Here is an 18,035-nt window from a genome sequence, read left to right on the forward strand (position 1 = left end):
TCCATGAGCTATGAAATCTAGGGGGGGGGGGAATCATGTTCTGAATATATAGTAAGCTAAATTTTAATGTTCAGCAACAGAATAAACAAGATGTGTTCTTAAAACTTCACTGCCCTCAAAAGTGCATGTACACTGATGAAAGGCTTTGAATAATAGGTATATTTACATTAAAACATCAAAAGATATGGCTAATCCTAACGTCATAATCCTGGGTTGTGAAATTCACCATTTTTTGTACATCCTTTTCTGCTATTCCTAAGTATGCATTTAGATTTTATACAGCATCAGCAAATTTACACATACATACTATATACTAAGTTTGGTCCCACCCTGGGGTCAGAACCCTTATTCTGGATAAAATCAAATTTACAATTTTGGTAAAAGACTACCTGCTCTATCCATTTAGCACTATATACTAAGTTTGGTCCCGCCCTGGGGTCAGAATCCCTACCACGGGGATCATGAAATTTACAATTTTGGTAGAGGTCTTCCTGCTCTACATCACTATGCATTTAGTTTTTCTTAAATGTGTGGTTCTTGTCATCTGTCGTCGTGCGTTAACAATTGAACATTTTTAACTTCTTAATAACTACCAGTCCAATTCTTTTCAAATTTGGTACGAGGTATCATATCGATGATCCTAGAAAAGCATATTTTCTGAGTTTACTCAGGTGACCTAAAAAGGCAGAAAATATGCCTATGCTCGGCGCCCATGGCCTTAGAGGAGGGGGGATCTTTATCGTGCCACACCTGCTGTGACACTGGGCCTCAGTTTCTGTAGTCTTATCCGAAGGACAGTCCCATTTAGTCGCCTCTTACGACAAGCAAGGGCTGCTGAGTGTAATATACTGAATTAGAGTTATCCTTCTTGAAATGTTGGTATTGTATTGCGCATGTTTGATATCAATAAAGACTTCCTGTTTACCACGATGGCTGCCTCCATCATGATATTACATGGTGTCAGAATCTGAACTCGTTGCTCCACACAGAGACATTGGTTTGTACAAAAAATACGCAGATAAATAGTTTATTAACTAAACTCACAAATGGCAGGAAACAAGATTAAAACTTTACCCGATTTTAATCCTGCAGATCCAAATACAGGAGCCCAAGAATGGCAGCGTTACAAACGTAATTTTAGTACACCTGGATGCCCAAGGTTTGGATGACAAACCCGGTAAACGAAAAGTTGGAATGTTGCTAGCCAACATGGGCCACGAGGCAGTGAAAATCTACGATTCATTCACTTGGGCAGAGGCAATTGAGGCTAATGAAGAGCAAAACATAGAAGCACGTAACGCTGAAAATAAACACGACCTGGAAACGGTTTTCCGGAAATTCGACAGACACTTTGGGGTTCACAATTACAGAAACATTAAAAGGCAGGAATTTCTCAATACAAAGAGAGGGAAAAACACGATAATGGACTATATCAGTGAGCTTAAACGCAGAGTTCTGTGAGTACGGAGAACAAAAAGAAGGGCTAATATGTGACATGATAATTAATGGTGTGAACGATCGGAAATGTTCGGAAAAATTAATGGAAATTCCGGCCACAGACTTAACACTGGACAGAGTGATTCAAGCTTGTCGTCAAGTGGAACTCACAACCGCACACTTGAAGTCGCTAGACATGGAAAATCCACAACTACGCAAGCTACCGAAGTCTGAGGGGAAACAGTGGCACATCATGTCGTTCACGGGGAAGGAATACGTACAAAGGATCAAATCCATACTACAATCGATGTTGCAAACACCATGCATACCGTAACTGCCCGGCGTATGATCAACATTGTAATGCATGCAACGAGAAGGGACATTTCAAATCATCATCGTTATGCAAAGCAGAAAAAAGAGCACAGAGAGGTACACACCGTGGAAATACGCGCAATCAGAGACACAGAGGTCAAGGTCACACAAACAGGCCTACTGGGGTTCACTATTTAGAGGAAGAATTACCTCCCATGCGAGACATTAATGAAGTGACTGATATGTTCGAGCAGTGTACACTACAAGATGTATTCACAGCAAAAATCATAAGAGCGCCGCAAGATGATAGTGATTGGAACGGTACATTCCATGTGCACGATGAGCAACTGAATTTAGAAATTGACACGGGTGCAAGATGTAACGTCCTGTCAAGGAGCACCGCTGAAAAATGTCATCATCTTACTAACATTGAGAAAAGTCAAATCATTATCACCGGAGTGAGCGGAAGTCCAAAGAAGGCATTCGGAAAAATTGACTTACCATGTACCTACAAAGGAGTAGAACGAAACGTCACATTCCAAATTATCAACACGCAACGTCCATTAAACTTGCTTGGAAGAGACGATTGTATACGATTCGACCTTATTACCAGAGTCAACACGGTGGAAACTGTGACACAACAAATTAAAAGTGATTATGCCGATGTCATCGGAAGTGAAATCGGAATGTTACCAGGAGAATACGAAATCAAAATTGATGAAACTGTGGAACCTGTCATTCACGCACCTAGAATAGTACCAGTTGCGATTCGAGATCAGGTTAAAAAAGAGCTTGATCATCTCGTACAATGTGGAATTCTGAAACCAGTGACGGAACCAACAAACTGGGTGAACAGTATGGTGTGCGTACGAAAGAAAAACGGACGTGTCAGAATTTACATCGACCCGAGTGACCTCAATAGAGCGATACTCAGAGAACATTTTCCAATGAACAGCATAGACGATATAGTTACAAGGCTACACGGCAGCAAATACTTCTCAACTCTTGACGCCAATATGGGATATTATCAGATCAAGTTAACAGAAAACAGCTCTATGCTTACCACTTTCAACACCCCCTTCGGTCGTTATCGCTACCTCAGGATACCCATGGGTGTAAAGTGCTCAGGGAAGTTTTTCAACGAGAAATGGTAACTCATTTCAGAAGCATGGAAGGTGTGGAAATAGTGGTTGATGACATATTAATACACGGAAAAACACTGGAATAGCACACCAGTCGTCTCAGGAAAGTATTAGACAAGGCAAGTGAGATCGGTCTAAAACTAAACGTCGCAAAATGTGTATTAATCAAACCAGAAGTCGAGTATGCAGGACACAGACTAACAGGAGAAGGTCTGAAACCGACTCAAGACAGAGTGAAGGCGATTGTAATGATGAAGGAACCTGAAGACAAAAAGGAGTTAGAAACTGTACTTGGAATGCTTGCGTACGTTGGAAAGTTTATTTCATGCCTAAGCCAGCTCAACGCACCACTTAGAGAGCTCAAAACTAGAGAAGAATTTCACTGGGGACCAAGTGAAAAGCAAGCCTTCGAAAATGTGAAAAAGGCCCTCACGTCGACTGAAGTCTTGAAGTATTTCGACGCGAAACGTCCTGTAACAGTCACAGTAGACGCGTCAACAAAAGGCCTAGGAGCTGCTATTATACAATAAAACGGAGTTGTAGCATACACATCAAGAGCGTTGACACAGGCGGAACAGCGGTACGCACAAATAGAAAAAGAACAGTTAGCCGTGGTATTTGGATGCGAACGATTCCACAAGTTGCTATATGGCAAATCAGATGTCACTGTCGAGTCAGACCACAAGCCATTGGAAGTTACAGTGGAGCCTCGTTAATCCGGACATATTGGTTCCCGGCAAAATCGTCCGGATAAATGAAGCGTCTGGATATCTGAATCACGTTGTTTTTTATCTTTACATAAGTAACCAACATGCTTACTTTATTGATGCGTGGTGAATTAAACACATTCTATCATTGGATTCAACCATTTGCATTAGTAAATAAATCATGATAATGTTAACATTTACATGCATTTCAAAGCTCTAAAATTGAAATATACGTGTGCAGTATATTTGCCTATGCTTACATTGTACATGTATATTAGCACTACAAATAAATATACAAAACTGTGTACCGTATGCACTAAAACAAATAATGAAGCACTATATGTAACTATAAATAAATAAATCATTAGTAACTAACATAATCATTTACAATTGAAACATTTCATCACACTTTTACTCCTTAAACAAGTCGAGGCCGGCCATTTCCATCTGTCACGATTCACGGGTTTGGCGGTCTATTCATCGTCCACAATTGATATAAGAATTTCGTGTTTGTCATGTCGGTTAACAACATTCTTTAACCAAAATTCTCTCTGCCAGAGTTTATATTTCTTATTCTATAATTATCCAAGCCAATATTGAGAGAACAAAATCATTTAAGCTCGTAATATTAAGACCTACTATTGCGTTGATCTAGCCACGTGCATATTTTCATGATGCGATAATAACGGAATAAAACTCGGGTGAAACCAACATTACGGGTACATACAAAATTTAATTGTCATTTTCCTTAAAATGGTAATTTTCTCACTTCAACCCAGAGTTTAAAAAATTGAAAGCAATGAAACTCTACAACATCTTAAAAAGAAGCAATCGTACACAGGTACATTCTACATGCGTGACACTCTAAACATTAAAAACTTACTATATTTCACGCCAATCAGCATTATAAGATCCATGATGTTTAATTTATTTTAAAATACTATTAGGCTATTGATCAAGACTATAAAGTAATATACTACATATTTATTTACAAGATTCAACACTACACGCAATACAGATCTTATGTGCAAAAATTGGCAATACAATGCCTCAACCGGCATGTGCTATCTAGCTGACATATCATCACACACCACATAATTAAAGGGAGGTGTTGACGGGGTACAGGTAATCGCTTCAATTAGGCAGTTTGGTTTGTTTTCTTTATAATTTACGCCTTGCTAAAATTGTCCGACACAGACTTTCCCTAAAAAAAAATACCGTCCGGATTAACGGTACAATTTTCAATGCATTTTAACGTTTTGTAGTAAAAAAAAAAATGACCGTCCGGATCCGGAACGCAAATTTCCGGATTAATGATGAAAATAACGTATAAAAAATCCGTTCCCTAGATAAATCGTCCGAAAGGTGAAGCATCCGGATTAATGGCGTCCGGATTACCGAGGCTCCACTGTATAATGAAGAAACCTATTCACACCGCTCCAATGCGAATCCAAAAATGCTTCTCAAGTTGCAACCGTATGAACTCAGGCTTGTTTATGTTAAAGGTAAGGAAATCGGACTCGCAGACTGTCTCAGCCGACTACCACTACCGGAAACTGCGGAAAACTCAATCGACGATGAAATGATGGTACTCGCAATCGAAACACTATCAGGGAATAACTATGCTGAAATCACGGAGGCAACGCGAAGGACGAGGAGTTACAAATGCTAATTAAGGTAATATGTCACGGTTGGCCCGAAAGGAAATGCGACTTGCCGATAGAAGTCATACCATATTGGGATTTCCGGGACGAATTGTCTACATACAACGGAATCATATAGGTGGCAGGGGACAGTTTCTTTGGTTTTGAAACATGTGGATAGGGGGTATACACCAAAGTCAGATTATGACAGACTAATGAAAAATCATATTTCCCTTTTATGTCAATACTTGTATTTCATATTAGTGTAGTTAATAAATTATGACCCTAAATTACATGTAATCTATAAATACTGGTGCTGGTGCACAAAACATGCTCTGAGCAGGTTCCCCTTTTTTGCTTTGATTTTCCCTCATTTGGGCTAATCCGCACCACCCCCACACCATCACAGTACCAAACATGGGGATTTAGACACTGTGCACAATCAAGAACCCTATCTGCCCTTCTCAAAAATCTACCTCTCATATGGGGCCATCCACCTTCCCTCACAGCTACAGACCTTTTGCTAGACCCTGCATGTTTTCACCGGAATTTCTTCAGCAACTGACCACGTGTCTTAGTTTCGTATTTGCACCCATCTATATGCTAGGAATCATGGTGACACCTACATGTTGTATATCAACATTTTTACTAAGCACTCAGCTACATTTGACATGCATCCTAAAATTATTGTATACATTTTTACACATGTAATATCACTTCAAATACAGGGTAATTCCATTTTTTGAAAAAGTTGACCGGGCCTATAGTGCGAAACTGTCCCCTGCTACCTTTAAGAATTCTGACATCTCATGTCATTGACGTCAACTCCCATTTTTGACAAATCTGACTTATTCTGAGTGAAACTACACCAATACATCATGTCGACCGCCCTAAATGTGTACGCAATAAAATTATTTAAAAACCCTACATTTCTGTGTATGATGTTGTCATTTTAGAGTGATGAGAGTGTTCGAGTAAGATCCCTGTGCCTAACAAATAATATTACAAGTATATTGTATCTATGGTAAAAGTGACCTTATATGTGGTGCTACATGCTGAACATGTAATCATGAGAACCTGTGTAGAAAATGATGGATTAGAGAGAGATAAAGGGACATAACTGCTCTTAAAATCAAGAAAATTTCCAACTTCACTGTCTACTTCTTTACATACTGTATATGTATAGATCTGAAATATGCTCTAATTAAGTAAACAACTCCCCAACAAGATTTTGAATACCTGTTCTCTTCTTACATTCTATTCTATGCCATCCTAATAGTGAAAACTAAAGATTCATGCAATTCAGTCAAATGTCAAAGGGGAGGTGGCTTGTTTACAAGTACCACCCATAAATGAGAAAATGGTGTTAACTGTGTTTTTTGTGTACAAAACGTCTCTAAAATGACTTATTTCTCTATCTGCAAGTATTTTTTCATAAATATGTATCATGGTGCTGAGAAGAAATGTGATCTACTGTACCTGAGACCTGCCAATCAGTACAATTTGTTAATTACATGTAGAACATGTAAAACTACATGTCATCTATGTAAAAAGAATACACAGTATATGAAGTACCCCAAATAACATTATTTTAACCACTAAGCTTATTTACATGTACTTACATGTCACTATGATACTTGACCAGATTCTGGTTTTCCATAGTACTAAAGCATAGCTTACCCCCCTTGACTCTGTTGTCTACCATTGTGACACTAATGTGATACATCTATTGAAATAAGGGGTTGTATTACATATCTAATACATTTATCTTGATAATATTAATGAAATTGACTGAATTCCATGGGTTTCAAAAAATGCCATTCTCTTAAAGGTGGCAGGGGACAGTTTCTTTGGTTTTGAAACATGTGGATAGGGGGTATACACCAAAGTCAGATTATGACAGACTAATGAAAAATCATATTTCCCTTTTATGTCAATACTTGTATTTCATATTAGTGTAGTTAATAAATTATGACCCTAAATTACATGTAATCTATAAATACTGGTGCTGGTGCACAAAACATGCTCTGAGCAGGTTCCCCTTTTTTGCTTTGATTTTCCCTCATTTGGGCTAATCCGCACCACCCCCACACCATCACAGTACCAAACATGGGGATTTAGACACTGTGCACAATCAAGAACCCTATCTGCCCTTCTCAAAAATCTACCTCTCATATGGGGCCATCCACCTTCCCTCACAGCTACAGACCTTTTGCTAGACCCTGCATGTTTTCACCGGAATTTCTTCAGCAACTGACCACGTGTCTTAGTTTCGTATTTGCACCCATCTATATGCTAGGAATCATGGTGACACCTACATGTTGTATATCAACATTTTTACTAAGCACTCAGCTACATTTGACATGCATCCTAAAATTATTGTATACATTTTTACACATGTAATATCACTTCAAATACAGGGTAATTCCATTTTTTGAAAAAGTTGACCGGGCCTATAGTGCGAAACTGTCCCCTGCTACCTTTAAGAATTCTGACATCTCATGTCATTGACGTCAACTCCCATTTTTGACAAATCTGACTTATTCTGAGTGAAACTACACCAATACATCATGTCGACCGCCCTAAATGTGTACGCAATAAAATTATTTAAAAACCCTACATTTCTGTGTATGATGTTGTCATTTTAGAGTGATGAGAGTGTTCGAGTAAGATCCCTGTGCCTAACAAATAATATTACAAGTATATTGTATCTATGGTAAAAGTGACCTTATATGTGGTGCTACATGCTGAACATGTAATCATGAGAACCTGTGTAGAAAATGATGGATTAGAGAGAGATAAAGGGACATAACTGCTCTTAAAATCAAGAAAATTTCCAACTTCACTGTCTACTTCTTTACATACTGTATATGTATAGATCTGAAATATGCTCTAATTAAGTAAACAACTCCCCAACAAGATTTTGAATACCTGTTCTCTTCTTACATTCTATTCTATGCCATCCTAATAGTGAAAACTAAAGATTCATGCAATTCAGTCAAATGTCAAAGGGGAGGTGGCTTGTTTACAAGTACCACCCATAAATGAGAAAATGGTGTTAACTGTGTTTTTTGTGTACAAAACGTCTCTAAAATGACTTATTTCTCTATCTGCAAGTATTTTTTCATAAATATGTATCATGGTGCTGAGAAGAAATGTGATCTACTGTACCTGAGACCTGCCAATCAGTACAATTTGTTAATTACATGTAGAACATGTAAAACTACATGTCATCTATGTAAAAAGAATACACAGTATATGAAGTACCCCAAATAACATTATTTTAACCACTAAGCTTATTTACATGTACTTACATGTCACTATGATACTTGACCAGATTCTGGTTTTCCATAGTACTAAAGCATAGCTTACCCCCCTTGACTCTGTTGTCTACCATTGTGACACTAATGTGATACATCTATTGAAATAAGGGGTTGTATTACATATCTAATACATTTATCTTGATAATATTAATGAAATTGACTGAATTCCATGGGTTTCAAAAAATGCCATTCTCTTAAAGGTGGCAGGGGACAGTTTCTTTGGTTTTGAAACATGTGGATAGGGGGTATACACCAAAGTCAGATTATGACAGACTAATGAAAAATCATATTTCCCTTTTATGTCAATACTTGTATTTCATATTAGTGTAGTTAATAAATTATGACCCTAAATTACATGTAATCTATAAATACTGGTGCTGGTGCACAAAACATGCTCTGAGCAGGTTCCCCTTTTTTGCTTTGATTTTCCCTCATTTGGGCTAATCCGCACCACCCCCACACCATCACAGTACCAAACATGGGGATTTAGACACTGTGCACAATCAAGAACCCTATCTGCCCTTCTCAAAAATCTACCTCTCATATGGGGCCATCCACCTTCCCTCACAGCTACAGACCTTTTGCTAGACCCTGCATGTTTTCACCGGAATTTCTTCAGCAACTGACCACGTGTCTTAGTTTCGTATTTGCACCCATCTATATGCTAGGAATCATGGTGACACCTACATGTTGTATATCAACATTTTTACTAAGCACTCAGCTACATTTGACATGCATCCTAAAATTATTGTATACATTTTTACACATGTAATATCACTTCAAATACAGGGTAATTCCATTTTTTGAAAAAGTTGACCGGGCCTATAGTGCGAAACTGTCCCCTGCTACCTTTAAGAATTCTGACATCTCATGTCATTGACGTCAACTCCCATTTTTGACAAATCTGACTTATTCTGAGTGAAACTACACCAATACATCATGTCGACCGCCCTAAATGTGTACGCAATAAAATTATTTAAAAACCCTACATTTCTGTGTATGATGTTGTCATTTTAGAGTGATGAGAGTGTTCGAGTAAGATCCCTGTGCCTAACAAATAATATTACAAGTATATTGTATCTATGGTAAAAGTGACCTTATATGTGGTGCTACATGCTGAACATGTAATCATGAGAACCTGTGTAGAAAATGATGGATTAGAGAGAGATAAAGGGACATAACTGCTCTTAAAATCAAGAAAATTTCCAACTTCACTGTCTACTTCTTTACATACTGTATATGTATAGATCTGAAATATGCTCTAATTAAGTAAACAACTCCCCAACAAGATTTTGAATACCTGTTCTCTTCTTACATTCTATTCTATGCCATCCTAATAGTGAAAACTAAAGATTCATGCAATTCAGTCAAATGTCAAAGGGGAGGTGGCTTGTTTACAAGTACCACCCATAAATGAGAAAATGGTGTTAACTGTGTTTTTTGTGTACAAAACGTCTCTAAAATGACTTATTTCTCTATCTGCAAGTATTTTTTCATAAATATGTATCATGGTGCTGAGAAGAAATGTGATCTACTGTACCTGAGACCTGCCAATCAGTACAATTTGTTAATTACATGTAGAACATGTAAAACTACATGTCATCTATGTAAAAAGAATACACAGTATATGAAGTACCCCAAATAACATTATTTTAACCACTAAGCTTATTTACATGTACTTACATGTCACTATGATACTTGACCAGATTCTGGTTTTCCATAGTACTAAAGCATAGCTTACCCCCCTTGACTCTGTTGTCTACCATTGTGACACTAATGTGATACATCTATTGAAATAAGGGGTTGTATTACATATCTAATACATTTATCTTGATAATATTAATGAAATTGACTGAATTCCATGGGTTTCAAAAAATGCCATTCTCTTAAAGGTGGCAGGGGACAGTTTCTTTGGTTTTGAAACATGTGGATAGGGGGTATACACCAAAGTCAGATTATGACAGACTAATGAAAAATCATATTTCCCTTTTATGTCAATACTTGTATTTCATATTAGTGTAGTTAATAAATTATGACCCTAAATTACATGTAATCTATAAATACTGGTGCTGGTGCACAAAACATGCTCTGAGCAGGTTCCCCTTTTTTGCTTTGATTTTCCCTCATTTGGGCTAATCCGCACCACCCCCACACCATCACAGTACCAAACATGGGGATTTAGACACTGTGCACAATCAAGAACCCTATCTGCCCTTCTCAAAAATCTACCTCTCATATGGGGCCATCCACCTTCCCTCACAGCTACAGACCTTTTGCTAGACCCTGCATGTTTTCACCGGAATTTCTTCAGCAACTGACCACGTGTCTTAGTTTCGTATTTGCACCCATCTATATGCTAGGAATCATGGTGACACCTACATGTTGTATATCAACATTTTTACTAAGCACTCAGCTACATTTGACATGCATCCTAAAATTATTGTATACATTTTTACACATGTAATATCACTTCAAATACAGGGTAATTCCATTTTTTGAAAAAGTTGACCGGGCCTATAGTGCGAAACTGTCCCCTGCTACCTTTAAGAATTCTGACATCTCATGTCATTGACGTCAACTCCCATTTTTGACAAATCTGACTTATTCTGAGTGAAACTACACCAATACATCATGTCGACCGCCCTAAATGTGTACGCAATAAAATTATTTAAAAACCCTACATTTCTGTGTATGATGTTGTCATTTTAGAGTGATGAGAGTGTTCGAGTAAGATCCCTGTGCCTAACAAATAATATTACAAGTATATTGTATCTATGGTAAAAGTGACCTTATATGTGGTGCTACATGCTGAACATGTAATCATGAGAACCTGTGTAGAAAATGATGGATTAGAGAGAGATAAAGGGACATAACTGCTCTTAAAATCAAGAAAATTTCCAACTTCACTGTCTACTTCTTTACATACTGTATATGTATAGATCTGAAATATGCTCTAATTAAGTAAACAACTCCCCAACAAGATTTTGAATACCTGTTCTCTTCTTACATTCTATTCTATGCCATCCTAATAGTGAAAACTAAAGATTCATGCAATTCAGTCAAATGTCAAAGGGGAGGTGGCTTGTTTACAAGTACCACCCATAAATGAGAAAATGGTGTTAACTGTGTTTTTTGTGTACAAAATGTCTCTAAAATGACTTATTTCTCTATCTGCAAGTATTTTTTCATAAATATGTATCATGGTGCTGAGAAGAAATGTGATCTACTGTACCTGAGACCTGCCAATCAGTACAATTTGTTAATTACATGTAGAACATGTAAAACTACATGTCATCTATGTAAAAAGAATACACAGTATATGAAGTACCCCAAATAACATTATTTTAACCACTAAGCTTATTTACATGTACTTACATGTCACTATGATACTTGACCAGATTCTGGTTTTCCATAGTACTAAAGCATAGCTTACCCCCCTTGACTCTGTTGTCTACCATTGTGACACTAATGTGATACATCTATTGAAATAAGGGGTTGTATTACATATCTAATACATTTATCTTGATAATATTAATGAAATTGACTGAATTCCATGGGTTTCAAAAAATGCCATTCTCTTAAAGGTGGCAGGGGACAGTTTCTTTGGTTTTGAAACATGTGGATAGGGGGTATACACCAAAGTCAGATTATGACAGACTAATGAAAAATCATATTTCCCTTTTATGTCAATACTTGTATTTCATATTAGTGTAGTTAATAAATTATGACCCTAAATTACATGTAATCTATAAATACTGGTGCTGGTGCACAAAACATGCTCTGAGCAGGTTCCCCTTTTTTGCTTTGATTTTCCCTCATTTGGGCTAATCCGCACCACCCCCACACCATCACAGTACCAAACATGGGGATTTAGACACTGTGCACAATCAAGAACCCTATCTGCCCTTCTCAAAAATCTACCTCTCATATGGGGCCATCCACCTTCCCTCACAGCTACAGACCTTTTGCTAGACCCTGCATGTTTTCACCGGAATTTCTTCAGCAACTGACCACGTGTCTTAGTTTCGTATTTGCACCCATCTATATGCTAGGAATCATGGTGACACCTACATGTTGTATATCAACATTTTTACTAAGCACTCAGCTACATTTGACATGCATCCTAAAATTATTGTATACATTTTTACACATGTAATATCACTTCAAATACAGGGTAATTCCATTTTTTGAAAAAGTTGACCGGGCCTATAGTGCGAAACTGTCCCCTGCTACCTTTAAGAATTCTGACATCTCATGTCATTGACGTCAACTCCCATTTTTGACAAATCTGACTTATTCTGAGTGAAACTACACCAATACATCATGTCGACCGCCCTAAATGTGTACGCAATAAAATTATTTAAAAACCCTACATTTCTGTGTATGATGTTGTCATTTTAGAGTGATGAGAGTGTTCGAGTAAGATCCCTGTGCCTAACAAATAATATTACAAGTATATTGTATCTATGGTAAAAGTGACCTTATATGTGGTGCTACATGCTGAACATGTAATCATGAGAACCTGTGTAGAAAATGATGGATTAGAGAGAGATAAAGGGACATAACTGCTCTTAAAATCAAGAAAATTTCCAACTTCACTGTCTACTTCTTTACATACTGTATATGTATAGATCTGAAATATGCTCTAATTAAGTAAACAACTCCCCAACAAGATTTTGAATACCTGTTCTCTTCTTACATTCTATTCTATGCCATCCTAATAGTGAAAACTAAAGATTCATGCAATTCAGTCAAATGTCAAAGGGGAGGTGGCTTGTTTACAAGTACCACCCATAAATGAGAAAATGGTGTTAACTGTGTTTTTTGTGTACAAAATGTCTCTAAAATGACTTATTTCTCTATCTGCAAGTATTTTTTCATAAATATGTATCATGGTGCTGAGAAGAAATGTGATCTACTGTACCTGAGACCTGCCAATCAGTACAATTTGTTAATTACATGTAGAACATGTAAAACTACATGTCATCTATGTAAAAAGAATACACAGTATATGAAGTACCCCAAATAACATTATTTTAACCACTAAGCTTATTTACATGTACTTACATGTCACTATGATACTTGACCAGATTCTGGTTTTCCATAGTACTAAAGCATAGCTTACCCCCCTTGACTCTGTTGTCTACCATTGTGACACTAATGTGATACATCTATTGAAATAAGGGGTTGTATTACATATCTAATACATTTATCTTGATAATATTAATGAAATTGACTGAATTCCATGGGTTTCAAAAAATGCCATTCTCTTAAAGGTGGCAGGGGACAGTTTCTTTGGTTTTGAAACATGTGGATAGGGGGTATACACCAAAGTCAGATTATGACAGACTAATGAAAAATCATATTTCCCTTTTATGTCAATACTTGTATTTCATATTAGTGTAGTTAATAAATTATGACCCTAAATTACATGTAATCTATAAATACTGGTGCTGGTGCACAAAACATGCTCTGAGCAGGTTCCCCTTTTTTGCTTTGATTTTCCCTCATTTGGGCTAATCCGCACCACCCCCACACCATCACAGTACCAAACATGGGGATTTAGACACTGTGCACAATCAAGAACCCTATCTGCCCTTCTCAAAAATCTACCTCTCATATGGGGCCATCCACCTTCCCTCACAGCTACAGACCTTTTGCTAGACCCTGCATGTTTTCACCGGAATTTCTTCAGCAACTGACCACGTGTCTTAGTTTCGTATTTGCACCCATCTATATGCTAGGAATCATGGTGACACCTACATGTTGTATATCAACATTTTTACTAAGCACTCAGCTACATTTGACATGCATCCTAAAATTATTGTATACATTTTTACACATGTAATATCACTTCAAATACAGGGTAATTCCATTTTTTGAAAAAGTTGACCGGGCCTATAGTGCGAAACTGTCCCCTGCTACCTTTAAGAATTCTGACATCTCATGTCATTGACGTCAACTCCCATTTTTGACAAATCTGACTTATTCTGAGTGAAACTACACCAATACATCATGTCGACCGCCCTAAATGTGTACGCAATAAAATTATTTAAAAACCCTACATTTCTGTGTATGATGTTGTCATTTTAGAGTGATGAGAGTGTTCGAGTAAGATCCCTGTGCCTAACAAATAATATTACAAGTATATTGTATCTATGGTAAAAGTGACCTTATATGTGGTGCTACATGCTGAACATGTAATCATGAGAACCTGTGTAGAAAATGATGGATTAGAGAGAGATAAAGGGACATAACTGCTCTTAAAATCAAGAAAATTTCCAACTTCACTGTCTACTTCTTTACATACTGTATATGTATAGATCTGAAATATGCTCTAATTAAGTAAACAACTCCCCAACAAGATTTTGAATACCTGTTCTCTTCTTACATTCTATTCTATGCCATCCTAATAGTGAAAACTAAAGATTCATGCAATTCAGTCAAATGTCAAAGGGGAGGTGGCTTGTTTACAAGTACCACCCATAAATGAGAAAATGGTGTTAACTGTGTTTTTTGTGTACAAAATGTCTCTAAAATGACTTATTTCTCTATCTGCAAGTATTTTTTCATAAATATGTATCATGGTGCTGAGAAGAAATGTGATCTACTGTACCTGAGACCTGCCAATCAGTACAATTTGTTAATTACATGTAGAACATGTAAAACTACATGTCATCTATGTAAAAAGAATACACAGTATATGAAGTACCCCAAATAACATTATTTTAACCACTAAGCTTATTTACATGTACTTACATGTCACTATGATACTTGACCAGATTCTGGTTTTCCATAGTACTAAAGCATAGCTTACCCCCCTTGACTCTGTTGTCTACCATTGTGACACTAATGTGATACATCTATTGAAATAAGGGGTTGTATTACATATCTAATACATTTATCTTGATAATATTAATGAAATTGACTGAATTCCATGGGTTTCAAAAAATGCCATTCTCTTAAAGGTGGCAGGGGACAGTTTCTTTGGTTTTGAAACATGTGGATAGGGGGTATACACCAAAGTCAGATTATGACAGACTAATGAAAAATCATATTTCCCTTTTATGTCAATACTTGTATTTCATATTAGTGTAGTTAATAAATTATGACCCTAAATTACATGTAATCTATAAATACTGGTGCTGGTGCACAAAACATGCTCTGAGCAGGTTCCCCTTTTTTGCTTTGATTTTCCCTCATTTGGGCTAATCCGCACCACCCCCACACCATCACAGTACCAAACATGGGGATTTAGACACTGTGCACAATCAAGAACCCTATCTGCCCTTCTCAAAAATCTACCTCTCATATGGGGCCATCCACCTTCCCTCACAGCTACAGACCTTTTGCTAGACCCTGCATGTTTTCACCGGAATTTCTTCAGCAACTGACCACGTGTCTTAGTTTCGTATTTGCACCCATCTATATGCTAGGAATCATGGTGACACCTACATGTTGTATATCAACATTTTTACTAAGCACTCAGCTACATTTGACATGCATCCTAAAATTATTGTATACATTTTTACACATGTAATATCACTTCAAATACAGGGTAATTCCATTTTTTGAAAAAGTTGACCGGGCCTATAGTGCGAAACTGTCCCCTGCTACCTTTAAGAATTCTGACATCTCATGTCATTGACGTCAACTCCCATTTTTGACAAATCTGACTTATTCTGAGTGAAACTACACCAATACATCATGTCGACCGCCCTAAATGTGTACGCAATAAAATTATTTAAAAACCCTACATTTCTGTGTATGATGTTGTCATTTTAGAGTGATGAGAGTGTTCGAGTAAGATCCCTGTGCCTAACAAATAATATTACAAGTATATTGTATCTATGGTAAAAGTGACCTTATATGTGGTGCTACATGCTGAACATGTAATCATGAGAACCTGTGTAGAAAATGATGGATTAGAGAGAGATAAAGGGACATAACTGCTCTTAAAATCAAGAAAATTTCCAACTTCACTGTCTACTTCTTTACATACTGTATATGTATAGATCTGAAATATGCTCTAATTAAGTAAACAACTCCCCAACAAGATTTTGAATACCTGTTCTCTTCTTACATTCTATTCTATGCCATCCTAATAGTGAAAACTAAAGATTCATGCAATTCAGTCAAATGTCAAAGGGGAGGTGGCTTGTTTACAAGTACCACCCATAAATGAGAAAATGGTGTTAACTGTGTTTTTTGTGTACAAAACGTCTCTAAAATGACTTATTTCTCTATCTGCAAGTATTTTTTCATAAATATGTATCATGGTGCTGAGAAGAAATGTGATCTACTGTACCTGAGACCTGCCAATCAGTACAATTTGTTAATTACATGTAGAACATGTAAAACTACATGTCATCTATGTAAAAAGAATACACAGTATATGAAGTACCCCAAATAACATTATTTTAACCACTAAGCTTATTTACATGTACTTACATGTCACTATGATACTTGACCAGATTCTGGTTTTCCATAGTACTAAAGCATAGCTTACCCCCCTTGACTCTGTTGTCTACCATTGTGACACTAATGTGATACATCTATTGAAATAAGGGGTTGTATTACATATCTAATACATTTATCTTGATAATATTAATGAAATTGACTGAATTCCATGGGTTTCAAAAAATGCCATTCTCTTAAAGGTGGCAGGGGACAGTTTCTTTGGTTTTGAAACATGTGGATAGGGGGTATACACCAAAGTCAGATTATGACAGACTAATGAAAAATCATATTTCCCTTTTATGTCAATACTTGTATTTCATATTAGTGTAGTTAATAAATTATGACCCTAAATTACATGTAATCTATAAATACTGGTGCTGGTGCACAAAACATGCTCTGAGCAGGTTCCCCTTTTTTGCTTTGATTTTCCCTCATTTGGGCTAATCCGCACCACCCCCACACCATCACAGTACCAAACATGGGGATTTAGACACTGTGCACAATCAAGAACCCTATCTGCCCTTCTCAAAAATCTACCTCTCATATGGGGCCATCCACCTTCCCTCACAGCTACAGACCTTTTGCTAGACCCTGCATGTTTTCACCGGAATTTCTTCAGCAACTGACCACGTGTCTTAGTTTCGTATTTGCACCCATCTATATGCTAGGAATCATGGTGACACCTACATGTTGTATATCAACATTTTTACTAAGCACTCAGCTACATTTGACATGCATCCTAAAATTATTGTATACATTTTTACACATGTAATATCACTTCAAATACAGGGTAATTCCATTTTTTGAAAAAGTTGACCGGGCCTATAGTGCGAAACTGTCCCCTGCTACCTTTAAGAATTCTGACATCTCATGTCATTGACGTCAACTCCCATTTTTGACAAATCTGACTTATTCTGAGTGAAACTACACCAATACATCATGTCGACCGCCCTAAATGTGTACGCAATAAAATTATTTAAAAACCCTACATTTCTGTGTATGATGTTGTCA

General features: G+C 37.0%; 1 long non-coding RNA gene across 1 annotated transcript; it reads left to right on the forward strand.

The window, feature by feature from the left end:
* The first annotated feature begins 6,127 nt into the window (after positions 1-6,127).
* On the forward strand, positions 6,128-18,002 carry LOC130052936 (uncharacterized). The gene is made up of 8 exons (XR_008801324.1): positions 6,128-7,072; positions 7,729-8,764; positions 9,421-10,456; positions 11,113-12,148; positions 12,805-13,840; positions 14,497-15,532; positions 16,189-17,224; positions 17,881-18,002. It is a non-coding gene; the product is annotated as an uncharacterized LOC130052936 (long non-coding RNA).
* Positions 18,003-18,035: the final 33 nt, after the last annotated feature.

The sequence above is a fragment of the Ostrea edulis genome, chromosome 3 (genome assembly GCF_947568905.1).
Source record: "Ostrea edulis chromosome 3, xbOstEdul1.1, whole genome shotgun sequence".
NCBI lineage: Eukaryota > Metazoa > Mollusca > Bivalvia > Ostreida > Ostreidae > Ostrea > Ostrea edulis.